This window comes from Mastomys coucha, unplaced genomic scaffold (assembly GCF_008632895.1).
Source record: "Mastomys coucha isolate ucsf_1 unplaced genomic scaffold, UCSF_Mcou_1 pScaffold5, whole genome shotgun sequence".
NCBI lineage: Eukaryota > Metazoa > Chordata > Mammalia > Rodentia > Muridae > Mastomys > Mastomys coucha.
Genome location: NW_022196911.1, coordinates 999,417 through 1,009,893, shown reverse-complemented (window position 1 = coordinate 1,009,893; position 10,477 = coordinate 999,417). Strand labels below are relative to the sequence as shown.

Below are 10,477 nucleotides of genomic sequence, written 5' to 3'. Positions count from 1 at the left end.
CCCCCCCCCGCCACCTTTAACTTTAAAACAAATCAAAAATAAAATTAAAGGCTAGGTTTCATGGTAAATATTTATTTATTTAAGATTTATTTATTATATGTAAGTACACTGTAGCTGTCTTCAGATACTCAGAAAGAGGGCATCAGATCTCATTACAGATGGTTGTAAGCCACCATGTGGTTGCTGGGAATTGAACTCAGGACCTTTGGAAGAGCAGTCAGTGCTCTTATCCTCTAAGCCGTCTCTCCAACCTCAATGGTAAATATTTAATTGGAGGTCTTAACCGCACCTTTGATCATTTAGTGCCCAAATGAAAGACACAAACCTTTATATTTACAATACGTCTTAACAGAACTACAGATGGGCAGATATCAACCTTCTATGTTATTTTGCCTACTTCCCTGTGAATAACCTGGAGTTATAGCTTGCCATGAGAGAGAGATACAGTAAATATAAAAAAATACTGAAATAGAGTCTCCGGAGTTGCCCAGGTTATCCTTGAACTCAGGATTTCAGGATCCTCCGGCCTAGCCTTTGCCATTCTAGGATAGCAGACGTATACCACCGTGTTGATGCCCAGCTAGGACAAGAAGGGTTTTTTATGTCAGTGTTCTTCTTTAATTTCTGTTTATTTTCCTGGAAGGGACAGAGTAAATCCTTACAGGCAGGAATCCAGCCCCACTTCCCACTCCAGGAGCCTCTAACTGGCTGACCTCCATCAGTCCACCTGGATATCACAAGATGAATCCAGCAAAGGAGAGAGAGGAAGAGTGAGGAAGGCTATCCAGCCCTAGGCTACCTGCCCCTCATCCACTCTGGAACTCTGTGGTCTCCTTCAAGAAACCTTCCCAAGCTTACCTCCCCTTCATGTGGGCTACCTGCTGTGCCTAGAATCTGACCCTCCTCTTCCTCTTCCTCTTCCTCTTCCTCCTCCTCCTCTTCCTCCTCCTCCTCTTCCTCCTCTTTCTCTTCCTCCTCTTCTTCCTCCTCTTCCTCCTCCTCTTTTTCCTCTTCTTCTTTTTCCTCCTCCTCCTTTTGGGTTTTTCAAGACAGGGGTTTTTTTTGTGTAGCTTTGGCTATCCTAAAACTCACCCTAAAGACTAGGCTGGACTTGAACTCAGAGATCTACTTGCTTCTGCCTCCTGAGTGCTGGGGTTAAAGGTGCCTTCTTCCCTCCTGCTTATGATCTTAGGAGGAGGGTAGTTCTCTCTGAGGCTCTGTCCTATAGCATCAGCACCGGCTGTGCCCCCTCTATACCCTGGCTTCACCCAGGAAACATGCTGCCCAGGTGAGAGAGCCACAGGCTAGGGCTGGAAAAGTCAGGATTTCAGCAGCCAGTCTATCCAAGTCTGAACACACAAGCACATCTTCTTCCTATTCGGGAGCAGGCAGAGGCTGCGGTCTTCCTATTTGGGAGCAGCATAGGCTGCGGTCCGGTCTCTGTTAGGTGTTGGGTGCTGGTCCCTCCAGCTTCTTCAGAGTGAGCCACAGACTGAGCTGTCCAGGATCCCAGAGCAACTGAAAACTAAAAGGCACAGGATCTTAACCAGTTTTTCTTGTTTTAAAATACGTAATATTAAAGATTGTGTATGTCTGCACCATGTGCATGCCTGGTGCCCAAGAAAGCCAAAAAAAAAAAAAAAAAAAAAAAAAAAAAAAAAAAAGGCATAAGATCCCCCTGGAGCTGGAGTTATGGGTTGTGAGTCAACGTGTGGGTGCTGGGAACTGAAGCTGGGTGCTTTGTTAGAGCAGTGAGTGTTCCTCACTGCTAGGCCATCATTCCAGTGGGTCCCCCACTTTGCTTGGATTTCTGAGATAGGATCTCATCCTGCATCCCAGACGGGCCTAGAACTCATGCAACCCTCCTGCCTCAGCCTCCTAAGTGATGGGGTTGTTTATTATTATTTAATTTATTTATTTAAACACAGCCCCACACTGCCTACCAAAGTACTCCCCATCTGATCTAGGCATACAAGGGATATTTGTTAAATTAATGAAAGGAATGACATACCCTGTCAAGACAAAGGAAGGACCTTTAAAAATGGAAGACTAGGACAGAGAAAGGAAGGGTGATAAGTGTGAAGGACCTTAAGCTGGGTGGGAACCATTTCAGGAAGGGAATCAGTTTTGCCAAGTAAAAGGGAGGCCAAGTGGCCAAGCCTCCCCAGCTGTTCCTTTTGCTTCTTGATCTGCAGCTGGGGCTAGAAATGTTTTGCTTTTATTTTTCTGGCTTGAGCTGCTCATCACCATGCCAGCAGGCTTGTATGATGGGGGGGGGGGTGGAGAGAAAGAGAGAGAGAGAGAGAGAGAGAGAGAGAGAGAGAGAGAGAGAGAGAGAGAGAGAGATTGGCCGGACAGGAACATGTAGAGGGAGAAAGAAGTCAAATAAAGAAGAGAAGCAGAGAGGCCAAAGAGTCCCTTTGATAGCAAGTCAGGCCTACCTGGCTGTTGCTAGGTAACTGTTGGGCAGAGCCTAGATGGAAGACTTCTCTCTTTTCTTTCTTTCTTTCTTTCTTTCTTTCTTTCTTTCTTTCTTTCTTTCTTTCTTTCTTTTTTAAAGATTTATTCATCCATTATACGGGAGTACACTGTAACTGTCTTCAGATACCCCAGGGGGGGGGGCATCAGATCTCATTATGGATGGATGGTTGTGAGCCACCATTATGGTTGCTGAGAATTGAACTCAGGACCTCTGGAAGAGCAATCAGTGCTCTTAACTGCTGAGCCATCTCTCCAGCCCCCAAGACTAACACTTCTAAACAGTCCTAATCTAGAGTCCTTCACCATATGAGCTGGAAGAGTGCTCTACCCACAGAGCTTCTTGGGTATGTATACATGGTTTCTAAGTTTAAAAAAAAAAAAGAGTAGGGTGTGGTGGTGTACACTTTTAGTTCCTGCACTCAGGAGGCAGAGGCTGGAGGATCTCTGTGAGTTCAAGCCCAGCCTGGTCTACATAGAGAGTGCCAGAAGTATCCTCATAGATGGTATCTCAACAACCCTTCCCACTTTGAGCCAAAAAAATTTTTTTTTTAAATTTTTTTTTTAATGTGTGTTTTGCTTGCATGCATGTATGTGTACTACGTGTGTGCTAGGCACTTGCAGAGGCCAGAAGAAAACACTAGATCCCTAGAACTGGAGTTACAGCAGTTGTAAGCCACAATACAGGTGCTAGGAATTGAATCCAGGTCCTCTGTCAGAGCACTAAAGTGCTCTTAACCATTGGGCCATCTGTCCAGCCTCCTGATTTCTAAGTTTTGATTCTTAGCTTGATTGTTTGTTAAAGCAGCCATTATTTAACACCAGCAATCAATATTCTGAGTATGATGGGCAAAACCTTAATCCTAAGACTGAAGATAAGGAAGCAGGGGGTTCTTGGGTTTGAGGTTAAGTTGGTTAAAGAGTGGGACCCTGTTTCAAAACCAAAACCATATGAAATCAGAACACCACTGGGCTGGCAAGATGGCTTAGTAGGTAAAGGTGTTTGCTACAAAGCCTGCCCACCTGAATTCAGTCCTAGGTGCTCACATAATAAAAGGAGAGAACGGACCTCCATCCCGGTCCTTAGGCATCCACAGGAATGCTGTAGCAAAAATGTGCTTGAAAACAAGCCCCCCACACACACACACTCACAGAGTCACACACATATACACACACACAAATTCACACATTCCCACACACCACACTCCCCCACATTCACATAGAGACTCACACACACACACATGCTCACACACACACTCACATACTAAATATACTAAAAAAACAACAAACATAAGATTTTGGTTTGTTTGCTTGTTCGTTTGACAACAATACAGTCATATTCTGTAGTCCAAGCTGACCTTGAATTTGGGACAATCCTCTGTACTATATAAAACCAGGAGTGGCGGCAGCAAACGCTTGTAAATCTCAACCCGCAGAGAATGGGATCCAGGGCATATGTATACCCTAGCCTTAACCCCAACCCTAAAAATAGGCAGCTATTTTCCCAGCTGAACTGTCCTTCTGGCTGGAGAGTTTGAATTTCTGAGAGAGAGTTTCAGGAATCCCAAGATAGGCCTCCAACAGGCTGTGCAGCCAGGGATGACTTTGAACTCCTGATTGTCTTGCTTCTGTCTCTGAGTGTAAGGATTGCAGGAGGGTGCTTCTGTGTTTAGATTACAAAAGACATTCCCAAGATCTTTTCTAACAGCTGCATGAGAAACCTGGAGGAAGATTATTTGCATCTATATGCAAATTGATTCAGGAAAATCTCCACAGTCACAGAGAGAAAAGATGAGGATTCTAGGTGAGATTATGCAGCAAAGTGGAAAAAAAAAAAAGATCTTTCTTCTTCAATTTTTCTGGTTAGTAACTAAAGGAACTCTGGAATTAAATGCTTGAAGAAATTGGATATATAAAACACAAAGAAAAAAAAAACCCAACAACAACAAAACCCTTTTCTCAGAAGAAATGAATGAATAATTTCATTGCTTAAACAGCCTGAGCTAAAGGTAAATCAGGAGCCTTGTTCTCCTCTGTATGTGTGTGTGTGTGTGTGTGTGTGTGTGTGCGCGCGCATGTGTGTGAGTGTGAGAGCATGTGAGTGTGTGTGAGTGTGAGAGTGTGTGTGTGAGAGTGTGTGTGAGAGTGTGTGTGAGTGTGAGAGCATGTGTGAGTGTGTGTGTGTGTGTGTGTGTAGCCCAGAGACATTGTTCCTCAGGAGTTGTCCACTTTGTTTATCTCTCACTGGTCTGGAACTCACAATTAGGCTAGACTGGCTGGCCACCAAAGCCCCGGGGATCCACCTTCACTGCCTTAGCCTTGGGGTTACTCTTGGACCACAGACATAGAATTTTAAGTGGATTCATGGACTCAGGTCCTTAGGCTTGTTCAAAAAGCATTTAGCCACTGAGCTATCTCCTCTGCAAACCTTTTTGTTTGTCTGTTTCTTCTAAGATTTATTATTATTTTTAATTTTGTGTCTGTGCATCTGTGTGTAGGCATTTGCATGTGCCTTTAGAGGCCAGAGGAGCTGTGCGGTGGTGGTGCACACCTTTAATCCCAGCCCTTGGGAGGAAGAGGCAGGCAGATTTCTGAGTTCAAGGCCAGTCTGGTCTACAGAGTGAGTTCCAGGACAGCCAGGGCTACACAGAGAAACCCCATCTCAAAAAGCCAAGCCAAAACAAAACAAAACAAAACAAAACAAAAAAACAAGAAAACTAGGGCCAGAGGAGTCAGACGCTTCTAGTGCTGAGACTTTAGGCAGTTGTAAGCTGATCAGTTTTCTATTTTATTTATTTATTTATTTATTTAACCTTTTGAGATAGAGTCTCCAACTATAGCTTGGGTTGGCCTGGAATCCACTATGTAGCCCAGGTTGGTCTTGAATTTACAGCCTCAGAGCAGACAGAAATGCTGCATTCTCAGGAAGAGTAGAAGTGGAACTGGCGGTGTGGATGGGGCAAATTATTTTAATAGCAGAAAAGATCTCTTTTTAAAAATTATATTTTCAAGTGATGACACATGTCTTTAATCCCAGCACTTGGGAGGCAGAGACAGGCAGATTTCTGAGTTCGAGGCCAGCCTGGTCTACAGAGTGAGTTCTATAGCCAGGGCTATACAGTGAAACCCTGTCTCGAAAAACAGAAAAAAAAATTATATTTTCAAATTTTTTTAGTTTTATTTTATGTGTTTGTGTTTTGGCCTGCATATATGTACATATGTATCCCACATGCATGCCTGGTGCCCTCAGAGGCCAGAAAAACTATTGGATCCTGTAGAACTGGAGTAATAGAGGTTGTGAACCACCATATGGGTGCTGGGAAACCCAGGTCCTCTGCAGAAGCAGTAAGTGTTCCTAATCACTGCGCCATCTTTCCATCCCCTACATTTTTTTTTAAGGCAGGTGGCTCAAAGCTTATATTTCACTGATAGGTCCACAGGCTGGCGGGTAATCCCTACAGGGCCCACCTCTCCATCTCAGTGGCCTTGGGCTACCCGCGCTTCCTTCAGTTCCCTCTGCTTCTTCCGTTGGAGCAGTCACTGCTCGTGTTCGAACTCCTTCGTGCGCTTCACGTAGTCCATGTGTTCGGGGTAGTCCCAGTCATGCTGCTCCTGCTTGCAGGCTAGGAATTTGGGGAAGCTGTCTCGCTTGCACTTCAACAGCCGGATGAGGTAGTGGGCACAGTAGTCACATTGCCGCAGTGTCAGCTGGGCATCGCTCATCTCAGTGTGTGGCCACCATCCCTGGCTCCTTGTACTCCGGAAAGCCGAGGTCCGGCAGGAAGCTGGGCATCTTCTTGGGGTCAGGCTCCATGGAGACATCCCACAGATAACGCCGGGTCAGGTGCTCCTCCATGGCTACTCTGCCTTAACCCAACCCCTACACTTTAAAAAAACCTCTTTTGACACAGTGTCTTTCTATGTAACTCAGGCTGGACTAGAACTCCAAGCAACCCTCTTAATCCAGCTCCCAAGTGTTGTTATTAACTAAGCATTAATTAACAATGACTAGCAACATTTAAAACTTTGGAAATCAAAATCCTTAATATGCTCAGAGTAGACATTTGGAGCATGCACTAAGCTCTTGTCAGGAGCCTCTCCAGGCCCGTCAAGCTGACCACCCTGGAGAGCTGCCTTGCTGTCCCTCGCCCATATGACTTGGCCTCCTGTTTGTGGTCAATTCAAGGAACATAGTGCCAAGAGCTTCATTTAAAGGAGCCGCTCTCCAGGAAAAGATTCAGTAGCCACAACAAGCAGGGAGCCTCTCACCCACCAATCAGCACTGCACCCTTCTTTGGGAATAGACAGTTTGGGACCCCCCCCCCCTTCAGAACCAGACTTTGGGCAGAGTAACACGAAGAGGTTCTACTTTATTCTCGCAAAAAATATAAAAAGCCACGGCAGTGAGCAGAACTGAGATCAACGGACAGCCGCAGGATGGAACGAGCCCCCTAAGATGTTGAAACTTGCTCCCTTCACAGCCGGCCAGCTGTGTGCCTTCTCCTCTATAGCTTTATTGCTCAACCCCACTTTGCCATCTGGGAGCAAACAAATTCCATGTTTGGCCTTAGTTCAAGTTCAGATGTTACACCCCCTCTCCCTCTTTCAGAGTCCCGACTGAGCCAACATCAAAAGAGTGACAGTCTTTGTTTTCTCATCTTTGTATAATTAATTTATGGAAATCCCATACGTAGCTAGATATGGTAGTGCATGTCTTTAATCTCACACTCAGGAGATAGAGATAGGTAGATCTCTGTGAGTTCAAAACCAGCCTTGGCTACATAGTAGGACCCTAGTCTCACATAGTTGTATGGGTGATGAGAAGACAAGATTTTTATTTGTTTCTTGTTTTTTGAGACAGCATCTCTCTCTGTAGCTCAGGCTTGGTTTGAACTCCTAAGTAGACCAAGCTGGCCTCCAGCTCATGATAATGACTCTTCCCTGGGCCCCAAAATGCTCCTCTAATGGGCATCTTACCATATCCAGATAACACCCACTCTTTTAACTTGTACACAGATTTGTTATTTTAAATCCTATGTCTGTGTGGGGAGTGGGTATGCGTGTGTGTGTCTGTGCCATTTACTAGTTTGCTCCCATGGCTTGCTCAGTTTGTTTTCTTAAACACACCTGGACCACCTGCCCAGGGACAGCACTGCCCACAGTGACCTTTCTCATTGACCTTAAGAGTGTCAGTCATATTAGTGACAGAACATTCAAAATGTGAGCCCATAGAGGACATTTCAAATTCAAGTCAGTATACTAGTCTACCTCACACTACAAATCTATATAGACAGGTTGGTGGTTCTGTCTATCTATCTATGTATCTATCCATCTACTTACCTATCTATCTACCTATGTATCTATTTATATATCTATGTATCTATGTATCTATTTATGTATCTATATATCTATCTACCTATGTATGTATCTATCTACCTACCTATGTATGCATGTATTATTATTATTATTATCATCTATCTGTTTTATCTACCTACTCAGAACCACCTTAGAAGGATTAATGTCTCCAGTGGAGATCTGTCTGAGAGAAGCAAAATGACACTTCCCACTCACACAAAAGTGATAGGCTAAGTCTTGCTCTGTCTGCCCAAGCCACCTCTACTGCACAGGGAGGTTCCCTACTACCATGGTCTGCCATAAAAATGCCACCCTTGATTGGCGTCTGTTACTTTTAAAACTCTGGGTGTTTTGGATGGATTTGTTATCTAAGCTTCTGCAAGCACTGGCTTTAGAATTCTTATCTATTGACCTGGAGCGATGGCTCAGCAGTTAGATGGTTCTTGCTCTTTCAGAGTTCACAACAGCCACACCGATAACTCACAACCACCTGGAACTGCAGCTCCAGGGCACTGGATGGCTTCAGCAAGTGCCCTTAGTCAGCAGCAGATACTCACATACTATATAATTTAAAAAAATTAACCTTTAAAAATGTTACAAAGAATACTAAATGCAAATCTCTCTCTCCATATATATATATAGTTTTTAGATTCTATCCAAACTGGTAAGTTTTTAAAAAGAGTTTTGTTTTATTATGACATTTTAAAGTTGAAAATAGGTTTTATAGTTTTATTTAAAAAATTTTTTTAATGTATGAATGCTCTGCTGCGTATACGTCTAAGTGCCAGAAGAGGGCATCAGATCTCCCTATAGATGGTTGTGAGCCACCATGTGGTTGCTGGGAATTGAACTCAGGACCTCAGGAAGATTAACCAGTGCTCTTAACCACTGAGCCATCTCTCCAGCCCTTGGCCAGTTTTTTTTATTTTTTTTTCTTAAGAGTGGATTTTAAAAGATTTTTTTTATTATTATTTCTTTTATGTGTATAAGTATTTGCCTGCATATATGTATATGTATCAATGTGTGTGTAGTACCTACAGAGACCAGAAGTGGGCATTGGACCCTTGGAACTAGAGTTACATAACTGTGCTGGGAACTGAACCTGGGTCCTGTGCAAGAGAGTTCCTAACGAGTACTCTTAACCACTGAGCCACCATCTCTCTGCCATGATGATAATGGATTCACCCTCTGAATAATACAATTGTATTTAAAAATTGAGTTGAAAGTAGAATGAATTTTGGACTACGGAAACACTCATGAAGGTAAGGTTTTCCTCCTGAATCTGTTAGAATACCTAGAAACAAAAAGATAGTTCCAAATACACCAGGATGTCATAATACTTGTTTATTGACATTTTTCTTTTATTCTTCTTACTTTCTTCTTGAACTTTGAATCAGGGTTCATGTAGCCCAGCATGGCCTTGAATTCAGAATGTAGGTAGGGCCAGCCTTTAACTTCTTTTTTTTCTTTTTCAAGACAGGGTTTCTCTGTGTAGTCCTGGAACTCACTCTGTAGACCAGGCTGGCCTCGAACTCAGAAATCCACCTGCCTCTGCCTCCCAAGTGCTGGGATTAAAGGCGTGCCACCACCGCCCTGCCTTTTTTTTTTCCTTTTTAAAGATTTATTTATTTATTTATTTATTTATTTATTTATTTATTTATTTAATGTAAATACACTGTAGCTATCTTCAGACACACCAGAAGAGGGCATCAGATCTCATTACAGATGGTTGTGAGCCACCATGTGGTTGCTGGGATTTGAACTCAGGACCTCTGGAAGAGCAGTCAGTGCTCTTAACAGCTGAGCCCTCTCTACAGCCCCTAGCCTTGAACTTCTGATCCTCTTGCTTCCACCTACAAAGGCTGGGATTAGAAGTGTGCCCCACCGGGCTCAGATTCTTTTTATCTTTTAAACAATGACTCCAGAAAGAAACACATCTATATACGGTTTTAGGATTTTGAATGTGCTGTCAGATTCATATTCTCATTATATTCTCCTGTTTTGTTTTGAGTCAGGATTTCATGTAGCTCAAGCAAGGCTCAAACTTGCTATGTAGCCAAGGCTAGATCTTGAACCTCATCCCACCCCCAATCTTTCTGCTTCCGGCTCCTAAGAGCTAGGGTCACATATATGTACCACACCCAACTTCATTCTTCCTCTGAGAAGTAATGATGAGCTATTGTTTGCTAGCTCTGTTGTCATGGGAAGTTAGCCCCAACAAACAAAAGAAAAATTACAGGCGAATCCATATAGTATAGATGACTGTGCTTGGGCTAGTTACCATACTTTACAAATTTGATGAGTTCCCTTCTGTGTTCACGATTACCTCTAGTTTGGAAAGAAATCATCATATTTATTTCCATGCTTGTGGGATGTTCAAGAAACTCTCCTGACGTTGAAAGGCACAGCCTTCTGGGAGTTGCTGTGTAGATTAGGAAGGGAGTGTGGTGTGTACAAGAGCCCAGCGATTGCATGTAGCTGCACAAGGGAGGGCAGCTTCTGCCACTTAGAGCAGAGGGAGATGCAAATCAAGAGGGTTCCTCTGAGCCCGGTGGTGGCGGGGAGCTTGTTGGTTCTCTGAGTTCAAGGCCTGCCTGGATTCCAGAATGAGTTCCAGGAAGAAGGAAGAGGAGGAAGAAGGACG

The 10,477-nt window shown here is 43.7% G+C and overlaps 1 pseudogene; it reads right to left on the bottom strand.

The window, feature by feature from the left end:
- Positions 1 to 5,886: 5,886 nt before the first annotated feature.
- Positions 5,887 to 6,334, bottom strand: LOC116077162 (annotated as a pseudogene).
- Positions 6,335 to 10,477: the final 4,143 nt, after the last annotated feature.